The 24,486-nt window shown below is 40.7% G+C and overlaps 1 pseudogene; it reads left to right on the top strand.

Moving 5' to 3' along the window:
• Positions 1 to 24,357, top strand: part of LOC140365685 (AMP deaminase 2-like) — a 25,186-nt pseudogene extending 829 nt beyond the window's left edge.
• Positions 24,358 to 24,486: the final 129 nt, after the last annotated feature.

Raw genomic sequence — 24,486 nt, 5'->3', positions numbered from 1 at the left:
TCTATTTCTTTATATTCAATTTCCCATGTTCATACAAATACACACAACAAAAGCATAACACAGAGACAAATCAAACCAACACTCATAGCACAAGACATCTAACAAGTTACAAACATTGAGTCAAAACATAATTTTTTACCACAAGTTTGACACACGTCCTTTTTTCCTTTTTCGGAATTTAATTTGTTATTTGAGTCCAGTTCTTGACAGTTGGTGTGGTCCGAGTCATCTGAAACTTTTCTATTGGAGGATAGATCACGAAAGCAGTGGTTCCCTCCCCCTTTGTGTTATTTATCATTATATTAGTTTCTTGTTTTAATGATTGACATCCATAATATTCCTACAGAAACATTCTTAAGTATATCAAATTTACTACAAATCAGATTTTATAATGAAATCCAATGCAGTTTCTATTTATGACCTTAAATCATTCCAAGTACCTGTCCTTGTACCCCTGGTTGGGATACTCTGCAAGAGCCCAAGGAGGAATTGTTCAAGCATTTTCTCAATTCTTACTTACTAATTAATTGTATACATTTTCTCTGATATAAGATGCACTTTTTTGACATAAAACCCACAGTAGTGACCTTTTTGAAGTGTTTTCCTTTGAACAGCGCTGCCTCAAAGATTGTTAAATTTGAGCTAATTAGCCGCTAACATGGGGTAAGCTTCTCCGCAGACTTCTGTGTGGTCGAATTGTAAATGTTAGGTATTGTTCAAACAACACCGCAGAAGATGCCGGAAGGACCAGACCACTGACTGTTATTTGCTGAGGAAGCCTGTGCTTGCTGCAGTAATAAATAACTTAGGACTCTCTCCGTCGATGCAGTCGTTTAAGTCCTCTCAATTAGCCGCCTGACTGAGCCTCCTGCTCTCCCAGTCTACAAGGGCTTCTCTTTTTAGCACTTTCACAGACCAAACCAGCTCTATAAAATGTAGCAGCTGGTGTTTTGTCAAAGTGGAAACGTCTCTATTCAAAGCTCCTAGAATTGAAACGATGATTGGATCAAGCCTTATCTTTGCTGCTTTGCGACAGAGGGACTGACAGGACTAGGGGTGGGCAATATTGACATTATTATCTTGATATTTTTTGAGAGTAACAAGACAACAATATTCAGATTATGGCATCCAGAAATGTGTTAAAACATGGCTTTAAATGTAATGGTTATGCTTTATAAGACAAGTGAAATTACAGTAAAAATAGTGATATATCGTAGAATATCATGAGCAATATTTCAATTATCGCATGTATTGCAAGATCGTGTTATTATCGCGCCATGTATCGTGTATTGCATCGAATCGTGAGCGAGCCTGTGATTCCCAGCCCATTATAAAGTGATTTTTCTGCCCTTTTGTTCATTTTGGTCAATATCGCGCCTAGTCTGTGGCCTCAGTTCTCATCCCTGTACATGCTTGGTTTAGGTTGACATGCACATTTTTGCCCTATGGACTTTATTTTGCCGAACCAGCAACCCTCTGCATGCCTCCCAGCCCTCCTCCTCCTCCTTCATGTGCTCAGGCCAACAGTGCAAATTGTGACAAACAACCGCTTACATCCTGCCTCTGACCTGGCGAAATACAGAAACATGAAGGTTGGGTAATACTAACATGATTTTAGATTTGCGAGTCATGCAGCTGTCCATGGGTTTCAGTGTGATTTTGGGACTGTTGACATAGCATTTAACAATTCCAAACAGTCTTTTTAAATGTATTCCTGATCCTATCAACAATTCCACAGAGTATGTCAAACGTAGATGGGAAAATGAGGGAAACTGTGTTGATGGGGAATATTTAAGCACAGCCCAATGGAGAAGCACCACAATATTTTATAACACTGTGGCAAAGTGCACATTACTCACAGGGAGATACTGGTTGTCAAGTGGCTCATCATCATAATTTGTTTTGGGACTGTCCTATTATTCAAACATACTGGATTGAGATTAAAGAGGGACTGCAGGCTGATATTCCATTTGACTTTAAATCAATGTATCTTGTCGATGTAAAATTCCAACAATGGAAATGATAGTTGGATACCTTTTGGAGTGGTCTTTCGACTGCAGCAATAAAAAGCTATAACAAGACAATGGATGACAGGCATGGAGTTGAATGTCAAAGACCGAACTGAAATAGCTTTAGATATTCACAAAATGGAAAAAAAAATTTCACTTTTGACTTAAATATGGACAAGATATATCTTTTGAATGGGCAATAAAATCAGGTAGGAGTAAAAGTATGGCGTCTGAAAACTACCCCAAGAAGTAAAATGTATTTTAACAGTTTCTCACTGAGTAAATGTCACTGAATACTACCAACCTCTGAAGACATAATACATTTAAATACATCAAAACAAAGACTTCTTGTTGTTTTGGAAAGTAGGATTATGAACATCTGGGCAGTAAAGTATAACAGTATAACAGGGAGAGGTGGCTTGCTGTTATTGGGTGAGCTTAGATAACTACAGCGTCTTGTTATCTGTCGCTTTTATCATAGTTACGCCACACTACGCCCTGCCATAAACTGTATCCGAGCTGCAGGTGCTTCTCAGGGCTTTCTGAATGCACTAAGCTGTTGTATGGTCTTATATCAGTGTGTTAAGTTGCTTTGGCTGCTTTTTACAAACTAAAAAGTAATATGAGATTTTAAGATAAATTTAAAGCATAGGAAAATAATACAAGGAATGGTTTTGATTAAAACAACAAAATATACATTCTTCATGAATTGTTTTGATTGTATGCAATATGTATACTACTTAGTTGGCATGTTTTGATATAAACCATGCTTCAGATTAAGGCTGGGCGATATAGACAAAAATCATATCTTGAAACGATAGACGATATTAGGTTCAACAAAAATGTTGGACATTTTGAGTTTAAATTATGAAACGGATATGAAATCTGTAAATGTAATCACAGAAGTATAGAAATATAACCTAATACCCTTACAACATGCCCCTTTCGGGTGGAGAGTTCAGCCACTTGCTTGTCTCCATGGAGATTTAATTGCTTAATTGAGATATATGACAAACATATTTATCTGGTATTTATTACATTACATGTGAGTTTATTGATAAAAAAAACATGCATTCTTACTGTGAGTTGCTCCTCCACAGATTTCACCTGTAAATTGGCCTGGTGGTGTCACTGGCCTGTCTCCATGGAGATTTATAAGTTTAATGTTCTACTGTGGAACATTCCAGGCAAAGCAGTAATATTGTGACAGTCACTTTGCTAATAATTTTACATTTCACATGTACAAATAACTGGTTAACCACATTAATTGTTACAGCCCTAAGTTTATGTTTTTTAGAGTCGTGAATCTTGATAGCTTTTAATGTCTTTATGACCATTGCCTCTGACACAAGTGGAGTCATGTATTATCAGTCAGTGCACTCCCTCTGTCACAGGGGTGGTTAACACAGCGTTGCTCTTTGCTATAGTCAGATATGACGAGGGCTGCACTTCCAGAGGTGGTGGGCCTTTGAGTCGTTATCATGAATGTCTGAAAGAGCGTGTGGGGGAGGGGCACATGTAAACCCACTCTCCCAGGGGCGAACCGCTTGTTTTGAGAATAACATTTCAACACTCAAATACTTGAGCAGCTTTTGTTCCAACTGATTTTTCTGGAAGATTTTTCTGTGAAGCAAACCTTCGAGTGAAAGCTATGTCAATAGCTGATGTGTTTTAGGGACAAAAAACAGGGCTATTTGAATCATGAGTCGCAAAGGCTCTTACTTTATGTATATGTTAGCAGTGTTTTCTATTTCTGGCATGTTTATCACCTTAAATGTTGCAGTTAATGATCTGTAAGTTGGTTGTTTCTGGTTAGTTTGTCTGTTTGCAAGATATAGATGCATCAAGTCTATGCCATTGTGGGTAACAAAACCCTGGCCACAAATACCTCTATGAACAAACATATGGTTATAGGAATGGTCTTGTAAGTACACTGTAGATGCCTTGTTTATGCCTAACAAAATCACTAAATCAGAACAAAAGCTGAAGTAGTTTGAAGTTTGAAGAAGACGATGTATGGTGTCTTTCCTAAAACAGATTATGCTGTGCTGCTTTTAGATCTCCTTATGGCCATTTCACAGAGTTACTGCATGTTTCTACAGCAGGAAGTCTAAGGGTCAACTCTGTCAGTATTGCACTGGGACCACTTCTTTTGCAAACACTGTTGCCAAAGTTGTTTTTATTTTCTGTTCATCTTTTGCCAGCGTAGTGCACTGAAATATCTGCTATTGAAGTCGGTCACTGCATAGTAGTGAACAGGATAGTGACAGATTTGGAGATGAATGCAGAGTTTATGCAAGTTTGCAGCACGCAGCTGTCATGTGACTGAGGAAGGAAGTCGTTGGTTGCATTATGTACCATGCTTTTCATTCTTGTGGAAGCCAGCACTCACTTTCAAAGTCACAATGGCCAATACAATGTGATTGAAGGAGAGCTCTGTGGAAAAGACTGTAGATAATCAAGACTATTAATCACCTGTTAAATTAGAACATGCCCCGACCCAATCCAAAACTAAAAAGACTAAATCAGGACTAAACTATTACAGTAGTACGAACAACACTTGCAGTTAAGGTCTACTTCCAAATCAGAATCAGAATCAGAATCAGAATTAGAAAAGGTTTATTGCCATTATCAATGAACAGAATTCACAAACATAGGAACTTGTCTTGGCACTTTGGTGCAACATAAAACAATGAATAAGTCAAAAAGAGAAACATTTGACCCATCATTTAGTGCCACTGGTTCTACAGTATCTCCAGAACTTGAGTGAGGAATATTTTTGTGTCCTATTAAATAATGGGGGAAAAGACCAAACTAGACTGAATCCAAGGCTTATATGGAACCTAACATGTCACAATATCACATTTTAGTCTTACAATTATTGTGAAGAGAAATATCATGATTTAACAATTATGACCATCTTGACTTAAACATCTTGATAAAAAGTAGCATTACATTTAGGCTTACTTTGTTAGATTATAGATTGACTTGGACTGGCTTAAAATTGCTTCCAAAATGTTATCGATTTGCTTTTTTTTTTGTTTTTTTGTCTTTTTTTATTATTGTCCAAATAATCTTGACACCCCAAAACTAAAGTAGGTCTTCTCCCATATTAAACTACACCAGGACCACTACAGTGAATCACACAGTCGAACCACAGTTTTCACAGGTCAAAATCTGCCTGGAGCGACCACAGTTTTTATCAATAAGCTGCTGACGGTTAGTAGGAGGCGAGCCAGTGAGCGGAGCTCCATTCCGCCTGCACAATGGAGAGAGAGACGTGTTTGTCTACAAGCCGCCTCCTCTTCCTGCCACGTGGTTTGTTTGCAGCCAGCCCAGTATTTAAATTCAGGAGCTTGACGACTGGATCCTACTTTCTTGCACTGGCAAACCCACCGGTGACATCCAGGAAGACTCAGCGACGGGACAGACGCACTATCAGACTCAGACCAATATCCAACTGGGCTCATTGGTGCAGAAAAGCTTTGTGAAGATCCAGTGTGGCTGCTGCCGTTTGAGATTGTGTGTGTGCTGGCTTTCTATGCTGTCATCTCGCTTGTTCCTCTCTGCCAGCGGGGGAGGGAGCATCGACTGTCCCAGGCCTACTTACATGTCCCAGCATCTCTCAGGAGCGTTTTCAGGACCACTGCGATCATAGCGGGACAGTGACGACAGGACAAGCAGACAGATAGACAGACAAGGTACTGTACCCACTGCTGATTAATCATTTGCAGGAACGACGCAGTGACTAAACCTATTACATGTGGGCTTAAAGTTTTTACTCATCTTTCCTTAAAGCTGGGTAGTTATCATTCAGCAATAATATTAGGTTGAATGCGCTTTTTGGAAACAATTTGCCAGCTAGTTGTTGGAAATAGTGTTATTTTAGTAGTTGACCAGTCAAACAATTGTTTCTATTGTACACTTTTAAAGAGACATTTTGAATAAAGTTTTGACCAAATAAAGGTTGGAATATGAAGACTGAAGGCGTCTAGATAGAGAATATTTACAACTATTAGGTATTATTGATGAAAATCAAAAATAGTTTAATATTTTATTTACTTTATGCTTTAATAATGCCACTGTCTTTGTTATCAAAAGGTCTTTTCGTATATGTTTTATATAGTGATTTTAAGCTTTTAGTGTAAGACATTTTGGGAGCCAGTTTTGTGCGTTCATCCTGATGTAGTGAATTGCCCTGAGGATTAATTAGTGAAAGCCTTGTGAGTTTGCTGAGCAAAACAAAGCAGGCTAGTGAGTCGGCTGCCAAAGGTTGGCCACTGCACCAGAGCTTAAAATCTTAATTCTAGGGGAGCTAATCAAATGGACCATTGTCTCAGAATAAACCTGTTGGAAACACTGAAAAGGATACAATACAAGAGGATTCTGAATAAACTACAGTTTAGTTTACAGTACAGAATATACTATATGGACATAAGTAATATATGTACAATTGCCAAACCAGCCAGTGTAAATAAATCTATGTTAACATGGTTGAAGTGAGTGAACACATTTTCTCTCTGACCAATTCATCATCTCACTTTTTCTTGCATCAGTTTGCCTCATGACTAATAGAAATACTAAGGGATTATTATCGCAGCAGTTGTTGTTGCCAAGGAACAGCTTAAGTGTCATCGCTTCTCCTCTCGGGAATAAAGTGAAATCGTATGTCCCCAGCCAATACACAGACAACTTTAGCCCACCACTATTACATCCTTCCATCCATTTGGGGGGGACGCGACCCTCTCGTCCACCGAGGTGAACGCCAACACGTGGCGGCTGAGCTGAGGGGCTATAAACAAGCCCACACCAGCCCGCCGCCTCTCCCCGCGGGCAGAGAAGTGGAGCGTCCAGCCCCTCTCGAGGAGATGGGTTCCAAAGCCCAAATTGTGCGTGGAGGTGAGGCCGACTATAGTCGATACCGCTCAACCTCCCGCACAAGCTCAGGCTCTTTCCCCCCCAGCGAGGTGACGTTCCATGTCCCCAGAGTTAGTCTCTGTGTTCGGAGATCTGGTCGCCGAGGCCCCTGCCGTCGATTGCCGCCCAGATCTCTCTGCACCGACCCCTTATGGATCCTCCTGCAGGTGGTGGGCCCACGGGAGGGCGGCCCCATGTCGCTCTTTCGGGCTGTGCCCGGCCGGGCCCCGTGGGGAAAGACCCGGCCACCAGGCGCTCCCCGTTGAGCACCCATCCCAGCCCTGGCTCCAGGATGGGGCCCCGGTGACGCCGATCCGGCCGACGTAACTGGCCTTGTTCTTGTTGTCATCATATGAGGCTTCTGAACCGATCTTTGTCTAACCCGTCACCTAGGACCTGTTTGCCTTGGGAGATCCTACCAGGGGCTTGAAGCCCCCGACAACATAGCTCCTGGGATCATTCGGGCGCTCAAACCCCTCCACCACGTTAAGGTGTCGGTTCAAGGAGGAGACCACTATTACATAATATAACTTTCTGTCTAACAGGCCATTATGGTGGGTTTTACTGTGGGATTTAGATACATGAAAAGAACCAAGGACACCATACATGCTAGTGTCAGAACCGTACAATGTAATAAAGCCTAAAATATACTGTGACCTGTAAGAAACAGCCTAATTACAGCTTTGGTTTAGCCCTGGTTTAGTCATTGTCTGGTACATTTTGGCCCGGTTTGACAACAGTAAGTTACATTACTGTTAACTGAAGTTAGTCAACATACAATATATCACAACATTGACTGTTGATGCATGTTTTTCTCATAATGTTCAGGTTCAGAATAACTTCTTGGCCTATTTCACACACATAGTTGAGGCATTGTTTTGATACTTAAGGAATCACTAACAATAATCATGTATTCTTCTAGCCATTGCACAGTAGACACAGTGAATTGTTTAATCACAACCGTGGCCCTAAACTAATTACACAACATTTGATTACATAGTGGGAGACAATAGGTTGCAAACAGAGAGAGAGAGAAGCGGAAAGCTTTCTTTATCTCAGCCAAAGCACAATCACATTATCATGCACCTACACAACTTACCAAGTGCATGAATATTTATTACTGGAAGAAACTATTGGGATCATAGTGCTTTCATTTAAGGAAGTTGTAATAAGGAAGAAACCTTGACCAAAACTCTGGTTTTGTGCCAAAGGTAGTGTTGTATTGCAATTGGAATGTTGTGTGACACATGTTTATGTGTCATTTCATAATGCTTATTTTATTGAGCTACAAAAGTCATTGAGCTATAGTAAGATTTCTCAAAGGTTTATTTATTTCAATTGTGTAATTTGCATAATAAAATAAAACTTGCTATTGCATTTTTAAATTTTGCACCAAACTTTAAAACAAGTATTAGCAGGTTTTTTTATGTTGCCACATGGTTTATTCCTAATGTAGATCAGGACCTAAAACTAAAACTAGGTTTAACGGTCCAGTTTTGTTTCCAATATTAGTTTTAGTATCAGTATGGTGTTGGTTTTATTTTATTTTAATATATTCTTTCTTTGCCTCCTCCTATGTCCTGTGTTTCTATTTGTCTGTGACTGAGCTAAACGTATTACACTGTGAGGTATTCAATAATGGCTTAAATAAATATTGAACATGAGCAGTGATAATACTGTCTTTGAGTGAACTGTCTAGTGTTGACCTTAGATCACAGACGAGGCAGGAGCCTCGTCGAGCCATTGATCCTTTTGGAGAGGCACTCCTGATACTGATACTGGATATCTATTGATTCAGAAACCTTTATTTATCCCAAAGGGCAATTCATTTGCAGCCTTCCTCGGAGCAGTTTGGACACAGTTTGGATGAATAAACATACAGTGTGTCCATTTAACAGTTTAAAAAGTAGAACTCATCGAGTCAACCTCAACAGTACAAAACAATATATAACAATATAAAGAACTAACCCTCTAGCCCAAAGTCACTGGGATGGGCTCCATTCCCCTGTGACCCCTAACGGGAACAAGTGATGTGAAATGAATGAATGAACTTCAGAATGGAGCTCAACAGTTGAAGCCCACTTCAAAGCCCACTGCGGTTCCACAAGTAAATTTACATTTCATTTTCACCATAGACGTTTTGAAAAATTAAAATAATAACGGTTTAAAGACACAACGAAAGCTAACCAATGTGGTAACTACCTACCAGTTGTTTTCCATTAAAAACACATTCAGCTAAATATTTGATTAACTTGGTGATTTATAAAGTTTCATACACAGATTTCTCTTGTTGCAAAAAATTTAGGCAAACTCAATGATTTTTTTCTGAAATATTTGAGAAACATTTATGGGACATTTACTTCTGGAACCGAGCAGTGGACAGTCACTGTTGAGCTCAAACACATGAGAATTTAGCAATTTAATTGCAGAGAGATTTGTTTTTCTGTGCATGCTCATAAAAATACTTTTTGTTCTGATTTTTTTTTCTATTAAAACTAAATAAAATTGAATAAAAAACTGTGAGTCAATATGAGGAAAAAAATCTTGATGATTGTTTTGTCACATTGCCCAGTCTCAAGACAAAGGGGCCGAGGCTTTTGCTTTCATCGGCACCTGCTCTTCCCAGAGAGCTTGGCTTTGTCTTACTTAATGAACATTGTGTCATTGCTGGAAACGTACGTCTGGACTGAAACTTTGCGGTGAAAAACAGACCAGACCTTGAGTCAGGGTTGCACAAAAATAGTAAAAAGAGAAATAAAGGTTATGCAAAAACCACAGTGTCATTCACGGCCGAGTGGGGCAGCTTAAACTCGCTCAAGGACAACACAACAATGAAGAGTTGCTATTTTTGCACCGTTATTCTGTTCTGTCTCTCACGTTAGACATGGTGTAGTCGGAGATTTGGAGTTCAAACTATTCTTCGTTCATGGGGAAATTGAAAGTTATTATATACATTCTACAATCTCTCTTCTTGATCTGTTTTGTAAATGTTGTTTTTTGCACAGGATCTCTCTCTTGTGTGACGTCATCAGGATAAATAGTTGTGGGCTTATGGGGAGATGTGGGTGGAAAGGCCAAAGGATTATGGGAAGGCTATACTGGGGGTGACAGTTTGTGTGGAGCTGTTGTCATCTGTTTACTGGAAATTCCACTCCTGGTCAAGTTTTTATTTCCACTTGGGGTTTAGTAGATGTGGGAGCATGGCTATTGTATTTATAACATCGATACTGATATTTATTACAGTTTTTACAATTTCTATATTGATAACTCTTTCTTCTAATCTTCCATGCATTAAAACATTATTTCCACTCAAGAAAATTAAAGCAGTTCTGATCGCTGGTTCTATGCTATTAGTTTGTTGGCCAGTAAAGACATTGTGACTCATTAGACAAGTTATTCACTCGTAAGATCTCCAGTTTTCCCTCTCTGGTGGGATGTGGGATTGTTGCACTGTATGTAATGTATGAAAGCGCTTCCTAACTAAAGTTTGATTGACTCAAAATTAGAAATTGCCTGATTGATTTAATGTATGAGCTCTGTAGATTGGATTGGGCCTTGGTTTTGTACAATTGTGATTATGTATTACACAGTTAACCCTGAATTGTTGTCATACCAACGTCAACCAAAAGAAATCTAAAATCTAAAATGATTGTCTATAACTATTAACTGACTACAGTGAAATGTTGTCTTTGCTTCTTCATATTTGCTAGTTATTAATTAATATTACAGCATTTGATATTGTTGAAATTGAGATGAACCTTTCATTTGTCGTGTTCGGGTTAAGTTGCTGCTTGAAAAGCCTTTTGTTGAACGACTGTCAATGCTGCTTTGTCACTTATATGATTACTTTGTGTTGAAAGAGCTTCAGTTCACAGACCTGGAGGTAGACAGCAGATGGTACGGGCTAATTATTGTCACCGCTAACCATTTAGCAATAATTAGACCTTATATGATTGAAAGCTGCTCTGCCTGAACCGTCCTTTGTGAGCTAATGGCACACAGTGTACTACTTTCACACAATTTCTCCTGTCTCCACTAACTAAGGCATTTGACTAACAATATATGTCACTTGAATTTCATTTAGTCAGATTTTAGCTACAATGGCCATTATCTCTGCTTCACTAAAAAAAATCATTATTGTTGTTTTTGTTTGTCATTCCTTCCAACTAATAAATTGTGTTTTGTTGTGGCGACCTCAGCGCACCAAGCAAACATTTATAGGGTTAAATTTCAAGCCAATAAGATTAGGTTATTAGTTTTTTCTTTTTTTGCAAAAAATAAATACTTTACTCAACCATGTATCTGAAGCACTTAGAAGAAGATCCTGTTCTTCTCTAAATGTCAGTTGTGCTCTAGTTCTGTCACTCAGGAGAGAGTTCGCCAACGAAATGGATGAGTTATACTCCTTTTTTTTTTTTTCTCAAGTTACAGCATGTCTTTTGAATAAGCTAACGAACAGTCCAACATATTCTGCTTGCAAACAGTTTATAGAGTTTCAAGGTCTGCTGCGCGCTGCCATTGTCTCCTGGGCTTTGGGTAATTATGGTCATGCAGTCTGAATTTGTGTCGTTTGGCAAATTACTGGTGAGAAACGAGGCAAAGTGTTTATGCAGCTGTATTGAGAAAACAAAGATGCTCTACGAAGCCACTGTTACATAATGCAAAAATACACTTTGTAAGGTGCTTATTGGCAAAAATCATTCATCATCAATTCATCAAGACTCAAGCTTCACCTTCATGTTTTTTCATCTACAATTTCTCTTAAACTTTTTAAACATTTAAGTTTAAAGATAAATAGTTGTGTGTAAAACGAAAAATACCCCTTCTATTAGAGAGTGGAGCGTGTTTACTGGTGGAGTAGAGGTTGAGGCGTGGTCCCGCTCCTGAACCCCCGTTGGCGATTAACATCTCCAACCCCACTTAAATATGGGTTCATGTACCAAGTATTTATTAAGGATCTGCACAAATCAGACTTTATGTACTTCAGAGTTGGCCTATTGTCCCGCAGGCTTTATTGGATAGAACAGTATAGTGTGAAAGGGGGGTGAAAAGCAGGCAGGACATTCAGCAAATTGTCGATCAGCCAATGCCTGACAGCACTCTGCTTAGCTGATCAATTCTGCGGAAATACAAGCTTTTTCAGTCCTCTTGTTGTTTTTTATTTTTGTGCAGTAGGACGCAGGGAATGATTGACATGTGGGAGAACTACTTGGCTGTCCACGCCACAAGGAAATGAGACTCATATTGGGCGCCAAATTCCTCTATTAGTTTGTTTTGACACAAGCAGATCATTTCTAATCTGTCTTCAGCGCATTTTTAACCCGTTTACCCCCCTATCAATTCGCGCCCATCGGAAACCTTGGAGACAGGATACGGTTGGGACAGGCAACTTGTCTGTCGGAGTGGACCACACTGGACAGACTTCACACCGGTTCACAGTTCTGATCTTTGAACCTGTAAGAGCTGCTAAATGTGCATGTTATGGCATGATTACTGTATTATATATTATGGCGTTCTGCAGGTCTTAAATGTGCACACTGCATTAACACTTTAGTCATTGAGTCGCATTGGTGCTTAGTAAATGTTTTTGTCTGAAACTGGCAAACCAAATGTGTATTTTTCTTCTATTTTTGTTTGTTGTGCAGCCAATTACCATGTCTGTTTTCTGAAAGAGCTGCCAAAAGACAGTTATTGCAGAAAGTCATCATAGGCACAGAAATAGTGACTGTCTGTACACAGCAGATGGTCTATGACACTCCTGTCAGTCCCTACAACACATGCAGTCTGCTAATGTGTCAATATAAAGAACTGTTTGTTGTGACTCACTGTTCAGCTCAAATACAACCAGGACAGGTTATATTTCATTATCCACAGACCGGAGAGTTTGCTTGCTATGTTTAGCTTCCTCTGTGTGCCACTCCGCTCCACACAGACTCCCCTCTCATTTTGACCTACTTTGAGATTGGAATTTCTTGTCTGCAAATGAACTGACCCAGAAAAGAAAAATGATAAGTTTTCTATGTTTGGGGCGATGGTTTTTCCTTTTGTACGAACTTTGGAGAAGACATGAGAAATGGAATTTTTTATTGTGCATGTGTTTTGAGTTCTTCCAATTATTTATTTATTTATTTATTTACGTGTGTGCGTGTGTGTGTGTTTTCTGCAGATCTGTGCGGTGTGTCTGGGAACAAGCCCCTCAAATCGCAGCGCTCACTCCCGTCAGACAAACGGAGTTCATCCATGGAGGAGAAGTACAAGGAGATCGCTGAGGTAGGCCTTTACTCTAAGCGAGTGTGGATTGTGGTACAATTTGAATGAATGCAAACTGAGTGACTATGTGACCAAGTGTTTTTGCTCCCTAAAAACGATTCTATTTAGACTTAGATTTAGATTCATCAGGCCAATATTTACTGCACCGGCTATCATTTTCAAACTTGAGCTAAAGCGGCTTAGTGATAGAAACAGGTCTATTGCAGCATTGAAAGGCCTCCTTTGTAAGCAGCAGATTTTCATTAACTTTTTTTAATTGCTGAACATGGCTACATTACATTTTTTAACCCTTTGACTTAGAGTTTGAACTTGAGCTTTGACTAATCAGAATTAAGTACAGAGAATGGGACAGAGACGGGGAGTAGGTGAAAATTGTCTAATTGACGAAATAAAAATGAATGAATGAATTCCCTTTCTGACCACTCAAGCCTTGAATGCAGTACAATGCTACTCAAAACCTGCATAACAGATCAGGATAAGGGTGAGGGAACACTGTTATAACATGGTAAAAAAAAATCATAAAAGTCAATTTTACATAATATGCGCCCTGATTGGTGTAAACCGGCTGGTTCTTGTGTGTGCACCAGGAGCTGTTCTGTCGCAGCATGGCGGAGAGCGAGATGAGGAGCGCTCCGTACGAGTTCCCTGAGGACAGCCCCATCGAGCAGCTGGAGGAACGACGCCACCGCCTGGAGAGGCAGATCAGCCAAGACATCAAGTCAGTCAACACAATTACAAGTTTACAGTTTTCATATCCGCTATAGTGCTTTAAAATTTTGACTAAGTTTAAGCAAATCAAGCTACAGACACCAGTTTCCCTGTTTTCATCCTGCCAAACCTTAGCTCAGCAGGTGGCTCTTCTTGGTAATCGATCAGATCATGCTAATAATACTCATTTATTTTTGCTGTAATTACTCAGTGCTTGAACGCAATGTCATTATTTGTATGTGTTTGTGAATGAAGATGAAAGGTGGCACAGTTGTTGGTTTGGTTTGTGGTTTGTGTGTGCTTAAAACCCTCTCACTTTTCTGGTGCTCTCCTGTCTCCTGGCTTGCCCACACTTTCCTGCTCCCTGCGTTGTCTCCCAAGGCTTGAGCCCGAGATCTTGCTCCGCGCCAAACAGGACTTCATGAAAATCGACAGTGAGGCAGACCTAGAGTGAGTGAGCTCGGCTTAACTATCTGTTTTGAGGCTTTTTATGTGTTTAGTTTGTGTTAGAAGTATTACATTCTGCTGCTGTTCTCGTCTCTGTTTTGAACTGACCACTTCTGTCCCCTGCTGGTGATAAATGTGTACTGCAACAACAGTAAAGGAACATTAGAATCACATTCATACAAAATACTTTGAAAACTGACCAAAAGAAGAATATTGCAATGTTTGTTGCATTCTGAGAGTTCATTTGAAAAAATTGATTGATCTCGGTTTTTGAGAGTTTGTGGTTTGGCTGTTTGTTTGTTTTTTGTGTGTGTGTGTGTATGTGTGATTTTAGAAATAGAATAGAAAATAGGTAGAAATGTTTCAAATATTATAGTTGCTCAAGAAGGGATGGAATCATAATTTAAATTTACATTTAGTTTTGCTCTAAAATAGATTTTGCTTTTGAAAACACAGCTAGACAAAGAGTAAATTGTTAGCCTTTGACAGAGGGATAAGCGTATTGACAAAGTATCTTAATATTTTCCTATTGTATCCTGATAACGATTTTCAAACGATATTACAGAAATGGGTTAAAATATGTCTTTAAATGTACAGACAATGTGAAATGTCTGTAAAAAAATAATCACAAAAATGCAGAAATATCACCTTATGCCATTATTACATAATAAGAAAATACCAAAAATGTAATCAGTTCTTTTTGTATCTTTTTTTAGTACATGCTATAAACTCAATATTCAAAATTAGCATTTTTCCAAAGCAACATTCACAATATTATCTACCTTTTAATATATTACCCACCTCTACTTCAACATTTCTTTTTCAAAGGTCACTTTTCTGTTTTTACAAATGAACTCAGTACATTTTGTTACAATTGCTTCCGAATGTACATTGTCGTTTTATTATAGTTTTACACAAGTGCAACAACAGTATATAAGCTTTGTCTCACACAGGACGTAAATTACACACATTACACACATACTAAACCTTTATCTGCCTTTTATGTCCTCGACAATTGTGGTCAGTTACAAGCTCATTATGAAAGTGTCCGTTCTCTGTTAAAAGACACATGAAACAACAGAGCAAGGACCACGTCGATGCTGGCTTTACTGAGCGGAAAATGCCCATTGTGAGGGAGTACCAGCGCGTTTCTATATCTGGAGAAGAAAAGTGTGGGGTGAGCGCGTTTGAATGTATAAAATGTTAGACCGCACTCCTTCAGGTTATTGACACGTTTTGTCTTGTGTTGTAGGTTCCCTTCACAGACCTCGTAGATGCTGCTAAATGTGTCGTAAAGGCCTTGTTCATTCGGGAGAAATACATGAGTCGATCCATGCAGAATTATTGTAAGACCACAGCCCATTTTCTGCAGGACCTGGACATGACAACCCACGAGTTGGGAGTCTATGAGGAGATCCCAGAGACTCCCGTAGATGCTGGTATGCACAAAGTATTTCTAATAATAATAATGGATCATATCCACTGCATAGGCTTTTCTGGCTTGGTTTAACATGTTTTGAGCTGACCTTTTGGCTTATCTGTGGCTTTAGGGCCATGAGATTCTTCAGGTTTTAATTGAAATTGCAATCAGAATTATTATTATTATTATTATTTTTTATCTTATTTTATTTGTATTTTTTTCTTACTATTCCTTATTAAGAATATAAGAGGTTTTTGTCTATAATAGTTTTGTTTCTAAGAGTGTTTTTTTTTTTTTTTTAAAGCTTTCTATAAGTTATCTGTTCTTTTACTTCTGTACCTACTTGCGTTACAACACCGAAATTTCCCCATTGTCTGGACTAATAAAGGCTTATCTTAACTTAGATCAGATCAGATAAGATAACTTGTGGACTAGAATAGATTAGAATAGTCCACAAATGGCAAAGTTTGGGTCAGTAATATATAACAGAAATGCATTATGTAATATGCTGAATTATAGTTTATATAGTTTTTTGGGGGTAAAGAACTATGGTCAGGACACTCCAAAATGACAAATGATTCCCTTCATTCAAGGCACACCTGGCAATACGTTAAGGCACAATAGTGCTCCTGGACATGATCAAATACAAGCAAATCTTAACATTTGGCTCTTACTCCAAAATCATTCTGCTGTTCTAAACTTCTCATCATTCCCAAAGAAAACATGCACAGTAATCTTACTTGTTGCTCAATGGAATGTATCAACATCCAGCTCTATCACCTTGCTTTCTTTAAAAACAATGCTCTTTGCCAGATGCCCCGGTTCACCCTCCAGTGTCAGAGACCCACCCATACGACAACATGGACCCCGACAACATGCCTCCGGACGCAGGTTATGGCTGTGCGATGGTGGATGGAGTGGTTCATGTCTACACCAAGAGAACCAACATGGACAAGTTTGTGCCTGAAACATCACAATTACTTTCGAAATAGTAAATTAAGACCACGCTTTCTCTTAAATCCAGGAGTTCAGAGTTGGACCTGCCGTATCCAGACTTGAAGGAATACATAGCAGATACGAATGTGATGATGGCCTTGATAATCAATGGACCAGTGTGAGTAGAAAGGAACATGAATTGTCATGACTATTTGACTGTTTTGTTTGTAATTGCAAAGCCTTACGTTTTATTAGGAAGTCTTTTTGCTACCGCCGCCTGCAGTATTTAAGCTCTAAATTTCAAATGCACATTCTTTTAAATGAGATGAAAGAAATGGCCGCACAAAAGAAGGTCCCTCACAGAGATTTTTACAACATACGGAAGGTAAGAGCCACTAATGACACTGCAAAAAAGAAATATCTAGATAAAATGACCTCAGTTCAGAATATTAATCATAGTTTGAGTAGTTTTGACATGTGACGCGTAAGAAAATTGCACGTATACTTTTGGCAAATTTATTTTCCTACTTTTAAGCAAAATTATTATAGAAATGTCATGAAACATGTTCTCTGTCATAGAAGCATTTAAATCTAACCTTGTTTTAACTTGTCAAATTTGAATTAATGAATTCCCCCCAAGGCTTGATGTTCATTTTATGCTGTAGGGTATTTTCACACTGCCAATAGTAAAGTCGATGCAAAAGCTTGGACCAGTGTGAACACAACAACCGCTCTGAACCGTTGGTCTCAGGTGGTCTCAGGGGGTCTCAGTGGGTCTCAGGGGACCTCAGGGGGCCTCAGGTGGCCTCAAGTGGTCTCAGGTGGTCTCAGGTGGCCTCAGGTTGATCTCAGATGGTCTCCGGTGGCCTTTGGTGGTCTCAGGTGGCCTCAAGTGGCCTCAGGTTGATCTCAGATGGTCTCAGGTGGTCTCAGGTGGCCTCAGGTGGCTTCAGGTGGCCTCAGGTGGTCTCAGGTGACCTCAGGTGACCTCAGGTTGATCTCAGATGGTCTCAGGTGGCCTCAGGTGGCTTCAGGTGGCCTCAAGTGGCCTCAGGTTGATCTCAGATGGTGTCAGATGGTCTCAGGTGGCGTCAGATGGCCTCAGGTGGCCTTGGGTTGTCTCAGGTCTGTCTCAGGTGGGCTCAGATGGTCTCAGGTGGCTTCAGATGGTCTCAGGTGATCTCAGGTGGCTTCAGGTGGCTTCAGGTGGCTTCAGGTGGTCTCAGTTAGTCTCAGGTGGCCTCAAATGGTCTCAGATGGCTTCAGGTGGCCTCAGGTTGTCTCAGATGGTCTCAGGTGGCTTCAGGTGGCTTCAGGTGGCTTCAGGTGGCCTCAGGTGGCTTCAGGTTGTCTCAGGTTGTCTCAGGTGGCCTTTGGTGGCCTTTGGTGGCCTCAGGTGGCCTCAGATGGTCTCAGTTGGCTTCAGTAGGCCTCAGGTGGTCTCAGGTGGTCTCAGGTGGCTTCAGGTGGTCTCAGGTGGCCTCAGGTGGCTTCAGGTGGTCTCAGATGGCTTCAGGTGGCCTCGGGTTGTTTCAGGTGGCCTCAGGTAATCTCAGATGGTCTCAGGTGGCCTCAGGTGGTCTCAGGTGGTTTCAGCTGGCCTCAGGTTGTCTCAGGTGGCTTCAGGTGGCTTCAGGTGGCTTCAGGTGGCCTCAGGTGGTCTCAGGTGGCCTCAGGTGGTCTCAGGTGGCCTCAGGTGGCCTCAGGTGGCCTCGGGTTGTTTCAGGGGGCCTCAGATGGTCTCAGGTGGTCTCAGGTGGTCTCAGGTGGTCTCAGGTCATCTCAGATGGTCTCAAGTGGCCTTTGGTGGTCTCAGGTGGCTTCAGGTGGTTTCAGGTTGTCTCGGGTGGCTTCAGGTGGCCTCAGGTCATCTCAGATGGTCTCAGGTGGCCTTTGGTGGTCTCAGGTGCTTCAGATGGTCTCAGGTGGCTTCAGGTGGTCTCAGGTGGCCCATGTTGCAGTGTTTGAGGTGCACTCTTCACACTGCGTACTCTTCACACTGCGCACTCTTTACACTGCGCACTCTTCACACAGCACACTTGAATTCATATTTGCGTTAAAGCTACTTGTGTTGTGTTGCAGGTCGACACACACATACACGCTTCGTCTTGCATGAACCAGAAGCATTTGCTGAGGTTCATCAAGCGCGCCATGAAGAAGTATCCGGGGGAGATAGTTCACATTGAGCGCGGACGTGGCCAGACCCTGAAGGACGTGTTTGAGACCATGAATCTGACGGCCTTTGACCTCAGCGTGGACACTCTGGACATGCACGCAGTAAGACCTACAGACACCAGAGTTTAGCCGGTTCAGATATTTAATGGTATTTAATGTTTTGTTTTTCTCTTCTACCAGGATCGAAACACCTTCCATCGATTTGATAAATTCAATGCCAAGTACAATCCCATTGGCGAATCAATCCTCCGCGAGATCTTCATCAAAACTGACAATTGTGTTGAGGGGAAATACTTTGCCCACATTGTGAAGGTATGACGACATAATCAGGTTTTTATTACTTTTAGTAGTGTCCACCACTTGTGTGTCTCAAAGGAGATGTTTTGCTTGGCCTGGTCTGTTTCACTGTATGGCATTTAACCGATCCATTTTGCAATTATTCATTTTTATTGCTCAAAATTAGCTTGAAAAACGTTCTTATTCATTTAAAATAGATGATATAATAATACACATATTGGGGCTTTTTACGACATCAAGAATCAAAATGAATTGACTTTGGAGAAAGGGTGAGGCAGGGCTGTGCTTGGTCCCCCCTGTTGTTCACTTTGTACTTGGAACAATTGGCCCAATATATTAGACAATCAAAAACAATTCATGGTGTTACACAGAAAAAGGTTCTTACTGTGAGCGGACACCCTTCTCCACAGATCTGACCTGTATCTCCAATAGAGACAAGCAAGAAAAGTTACATAGTGTACCTTTTTAAAGCAACTTAATATATTGTTTACAGGAAGTGATGGCTGACTTGGAGGAAAGCAAATACCAAAACTCCGAGCTGCGTCTGTCCATATATGGGCGCTCCAGAGACGAATGGGACAAACTTGCGCAGTGGGCTGTCAGTCACAAAGTGTACTCTGACAATGTGCGCTGGCTCATTCAGGTGCCCAGGCTTTTGTAAGTCGTCCATGAAAGTGTTCAAATAAATATAACACTTATTGTTTATGTGTCTTTAACAACGATGCAACCATTTGTCCTCAGCGACGTTTACAAAATAAAGAAGACACTAGCCAACTTTCAGGAAATGCTGGAGAATATTTTCCTGCCTCTTTTTGAAGCCACCATAAACCCACGCAGTCACCCGGAGCTGCACCTTTTCTTGGATCATGTAAATATCACTTTGTAATATATTCACGCTGCCGTTTTGCATCAGAAATGTACAAACGGCCTCTTGTAATGTGTGTTATTCTACCACAGGTGGTGGGTTTCGACAGTGTAGATGATGAGTCCAAACCGGAGCATCATATTTTCAACCAGGAGAGCCCTCTGCCTGGCAACTGGACTGAAGAAGACAACCCTCCGTACTCTTACTATCTCTACTACACCTACGCCAACATGGCCGTGCTCAACCACCTGCGGAGGTCAGTTTAAGAACAGAAAATACAGATCACTTTAGATACAGTATTAACCCTTGTTTGACTGACGCAGGAGGCGAGGACTTCATACGTTTGTGCTGCGTCCTCATTGTGGAGAAGCGGGGCCCATCCATCACCTGGTGTCAGGATACATGTTGTCAGAGAATATCTCCCATGGACTGCTGCTTAGAAAGGTCAGAACCAAGCCTGTTTGTGATTTTGAAGATGTGCAAATGTGAAGAGTGTATCTCTCATGCTACAAAAAGAGCAGATTAAAAACAATAAATTAAAAAAGCTATGTTCTAAATTGAGGTTAATTATGTTCAATTGATTTAAGAGCATAAAATTGTGAAGAAAACTATTATAATGTATGATTCAGTATAGTCTTTTTTTGTCTCGTTTTTTTCTTTAGGCTCCAGTTCTTCAGTATCTGTACTATCTGGCACAAGTGGGCATTGCCATGTCTCCTCTGAGCAACAACAGCCTGTTCCTTAGTTACCACAGAAACCCTCTGCCGGAGTATCTATCCCGCGGCCTCATAGTGTCGCTGTCCACAGATGACCCTCTGCAGTTCCACTTCACCAAGGTCAGTCCCACTTCTGCTCTTCTCCTGCTCTTCTGACCTTCACTCACCCGACAGAGAAATAACGTGTGTGCATGTGTGTGTGTGTGTGTGTTACAGGAGCCGCTGATGGAGGAGTACAGCATCGCAGCTCAAGTGTGGAAGCTCAGCTCCTGCGACATGTGTGAACTGTCCCGAAACAGTGTCCTTATGAGTGGATTTTCACACAAGGTTTGCTGTTTCTCAGAATCAGATTTATTGCCATTGCCAATGAACAGAATTCACAAATATATGAACTTTCACAGATTCGGTGCAACATAAGACCATGACAATCTGCTATGGGATAAAAATAACAACAACCTATAAGATAAAAAATAAGAATAAAAAATAGGCTTAATATGTTCACAAATTTACAGTTGAATCTACATATGTAGTGCAGAAAGTGAACAGTGCAGTGAGTGATTAAATTATGGTTAAAGTGACTGTAGCCTCCTGCATGAGGGGAGTGGCCTCCTGCATGAGGGGCGTGGCCTCCTGCCTGAGGGGAGTGGCCTCCTGCCTGAGGGGAGTGGCTCCCTGCCTGAGGGGAGTGGCTCAAATAGTCCGTGTCCAGGGTGAGAACGTCCCAGAGCCCTGGAGACGTACAGGTCCTGCAGAGATGTAAGTCTGCGGCCGATCACCTTCTCAGCAGAGCACACAATCTGCTGTAGTCTCTGTTTGTCCCTGGCTGTGGCTTCTGTTTCATTTAAGCACAGCCTTGTCCTTTATAATAAAACAAAAAAATGAAACTCACATTTAAATTGAACGTCTTACATTTTACGATGTGTCTTTTCCATTGTATTTATTTTCCGTATGTCTTTCCAGGCGAAGAGCTATTGGTTGGGCCCCGGCTACGCGAGAGAGGGTCCTGAGTGCAATGACATCCGCCGAACGAATGTCCCGGACATTCGAGTCGCCTATCGCCATGAGACGCTGTCTGAAGAGCTGCAGCTTCTCACTCATGCGGTCCGTACAGACAAGCTGGACGGCATTGACGACGAGGACACTCTGACCATGGGTCCACTTCCAGGACAGCGCTAACAACGCTGTCACAACATCTGAACACATTGTCCCGTTACTAACCCAGCATGTCACTGCAGAGATGGGACACACACCAGTCACTGCTAGCCTTGTGTTAAGAATGTGTTAAAAAGCACAACAATCACTGCAGAGGGCTGTGGCCCCTCACTTGTCTCTGACCAGTACAGCTGGACTCATAGTAGAAGGAGCTGCCAGGGCAGTTCAACTGTGTTAACCTTTAGAATGTGTCTTTGTAAAAATCATGGAAGTTATAAAAACACCACACAGTTAAAGGTGGTATGGACGATTTTTTTCAGCAATTTTTTTATCATATTTCCTCGTGGCGTGGATAAATCATTTGTCCTGCCACGTATCAATCATAAAACGCACCTACCGCTCACCTGCAGCCGCGTCAGGCTCGTCCCCACATTTCCGCGTGCCTAAGCGCATGGATCTATCATAATATAGTTCCCTCAGTGTACGGGGCAAAATGAAGACGGAGAAAGACTGTTCGAGCTGACTCAGAAGTGGACTGAAATCTACGGGAGACGAGAGATGTGATGCGCTCCGTTGCGCTAATTAACAAACGCACGTGTGTGTTGTATCAGTTCGCACGGGGGAGTGCGCATGCGCACTTCCGCCGGCGTTCTCAAATCGCCGAAAAATCGTCCATACCGCCTTTAACCAACGGACTTTAGGAAAATTGTTTGAAGTTGCTCAACCCGTCCTGCCAAAGCCATAACAAAGACTGTTCAATAGTGTATTACAGATTTATAGCATAAACAACACAGCCAGTTTTTTTTTTTTATCTCAAACTAAAATTTTAGCCTCTGTACAGCATTTAGAGGCATTTAGAGTTAGTTTTACTGTTTACAGTGTAGCACAACTGCTCGAGATCTTTCTTTGGCCAGTGAAAACATTCCAGTCATTAATTGTAGTTTACTTTAGTTGAGCAGAAGAATTTAATATCAACAGTAACTGACAACAGCTTTTTGAGCTTTTTGCTTTGTACAAACTGAGCTCTGCTGATAGGCCTTTTCCCTTATCCATGTTTGAAGGGGGTTGCGGGTGACTGGAGCCTATCCCAGTGACTTTGGGCCTTAGGCGGGGTACAACTTAGACAGGGGCTTGTCGCGGGTTTAACAATTCATGTTTGAATTCATAGTAAACACAAAATACTTGTGAACAATGGACTTGCCCACACATCATATGTCCATGCAGCGCTGCCATCGATCCTTAAAGGGTCTAGTTTAGACAGAGGTTCTGTACATTGCCTTTTGAAAAGCAAAGGAGAATTTAGTTTATCTCTCACTAAGCATCTGAGATTTAGTGACTTGACCTTTTGTGTAGCTTTTTAGGCATGTATAACTATTAAACTATTTAAATGAACAACAAATGTTCCTCTTGTGCATGCAGCATAGACAGTACACTGTATTCAGACATGTCACTTCACAGCTGGGCTTTCTGCAGTCGCACAGTTCAGTCATATACACTATGTGCATGTGTGGAGTTAGGAGCTTTTGTTATTATGATTAAGCTTCTGCCTTGAAGTGCTTTTGTTGCATGCTGCATGAGGAATGAAAGGATTTCATGAGTTCAAATGTCAGTAAATACATGCACAGCATCATGCATCTATACAGTGGAACAAACCTGGGTTATTTCTGTTTCTAATGTATAAAACAAGTGTAAAACTCTGCTCCTGCCTCTGGACCTGTCCAGGCTCAGAATGATACAGCGCTACGTCCAATAAGACAAAGGTGAATGGTTCAGTGTTTAGTGTTGCCTCAGCATAAGCCTGTCACTGTTAAAGGGATGACATAATGTTATGTGCTGAACATGGTAAATATGTTAAACCATGTTAAAAATGTATTTTTTTATTAGAGTTTATATTCACTAAATCATTGTCGAGTAAATTAGTAATGTCTTCTAGACAAGCCTTATTCATTTGCTTATCTGACGTGTCTATTGTTCAGACGAATGTCTGTTTAGCCATATTGCAGCAGCCTTTGTCTTCTGCATATCTTCTGAAATGTAGCGTTAAAATATTTACCTCTTACTAAAACTTTTTCCATTTCTGTCCAAAGCAGATGTTTAGCAAACCATCTTTGTGGCCTGAACTCGTCAGGAAACACTTGCCGTCTGTTATCAACCGAAACTCAGTAGCCTCTACCTCACTGGAGCACAAACAACTGTAACAGCCTTGTTTCATCTTCAGTGTGTTTTATCGTTTTAACCATTATATTTGCACATTATGTCTTCAGTGTGAGCTCACATCTGACATGTTTTTAGTTGAGCCTCCTTGTTTTGCCATTAACCTTTGGACTGATTACATTATAGTTAAAATTTTCCCTTTTACGTTTGTTCTGAAGTGTATTGCCACAAATATGAATGCTTATTGGACAATGTGTAAATGTAAACAATAAAGCATGTTCATACACACTTTTGTAGAGTGCTTGTTTTTTAATTTACATCATACAAATACATTTAAATCATCCTTGTTTCCATCAAAAATTTAAAACTTATATTTAGTATTGTTTATTTAATAAAAATGACACACATTTTAATACTTGT

The sequence above is a fragment of the Eucyclogobius newberryi genome, unplaced genomic scaffold (genome assembly GCF_026437365.1).
Source record: "Eucyclogobius newberryi isolate DKJ021-1_F unplaced genomic scaffold, fEucNew1.0.hap1 SCAF_19, whole genome shotgun sequence".
Classification (NCBI taxonomy): domain Eukaryota; kingdom Metazoa; phylum Chordata; class Actinopteri; order Gobiiformes; family Gobiidae; genus Eucyclogobius; species Eucyclogobius newberryi.
This window is presented reverse-complemented; position numbering and strand designations above follow the sequence as displayed.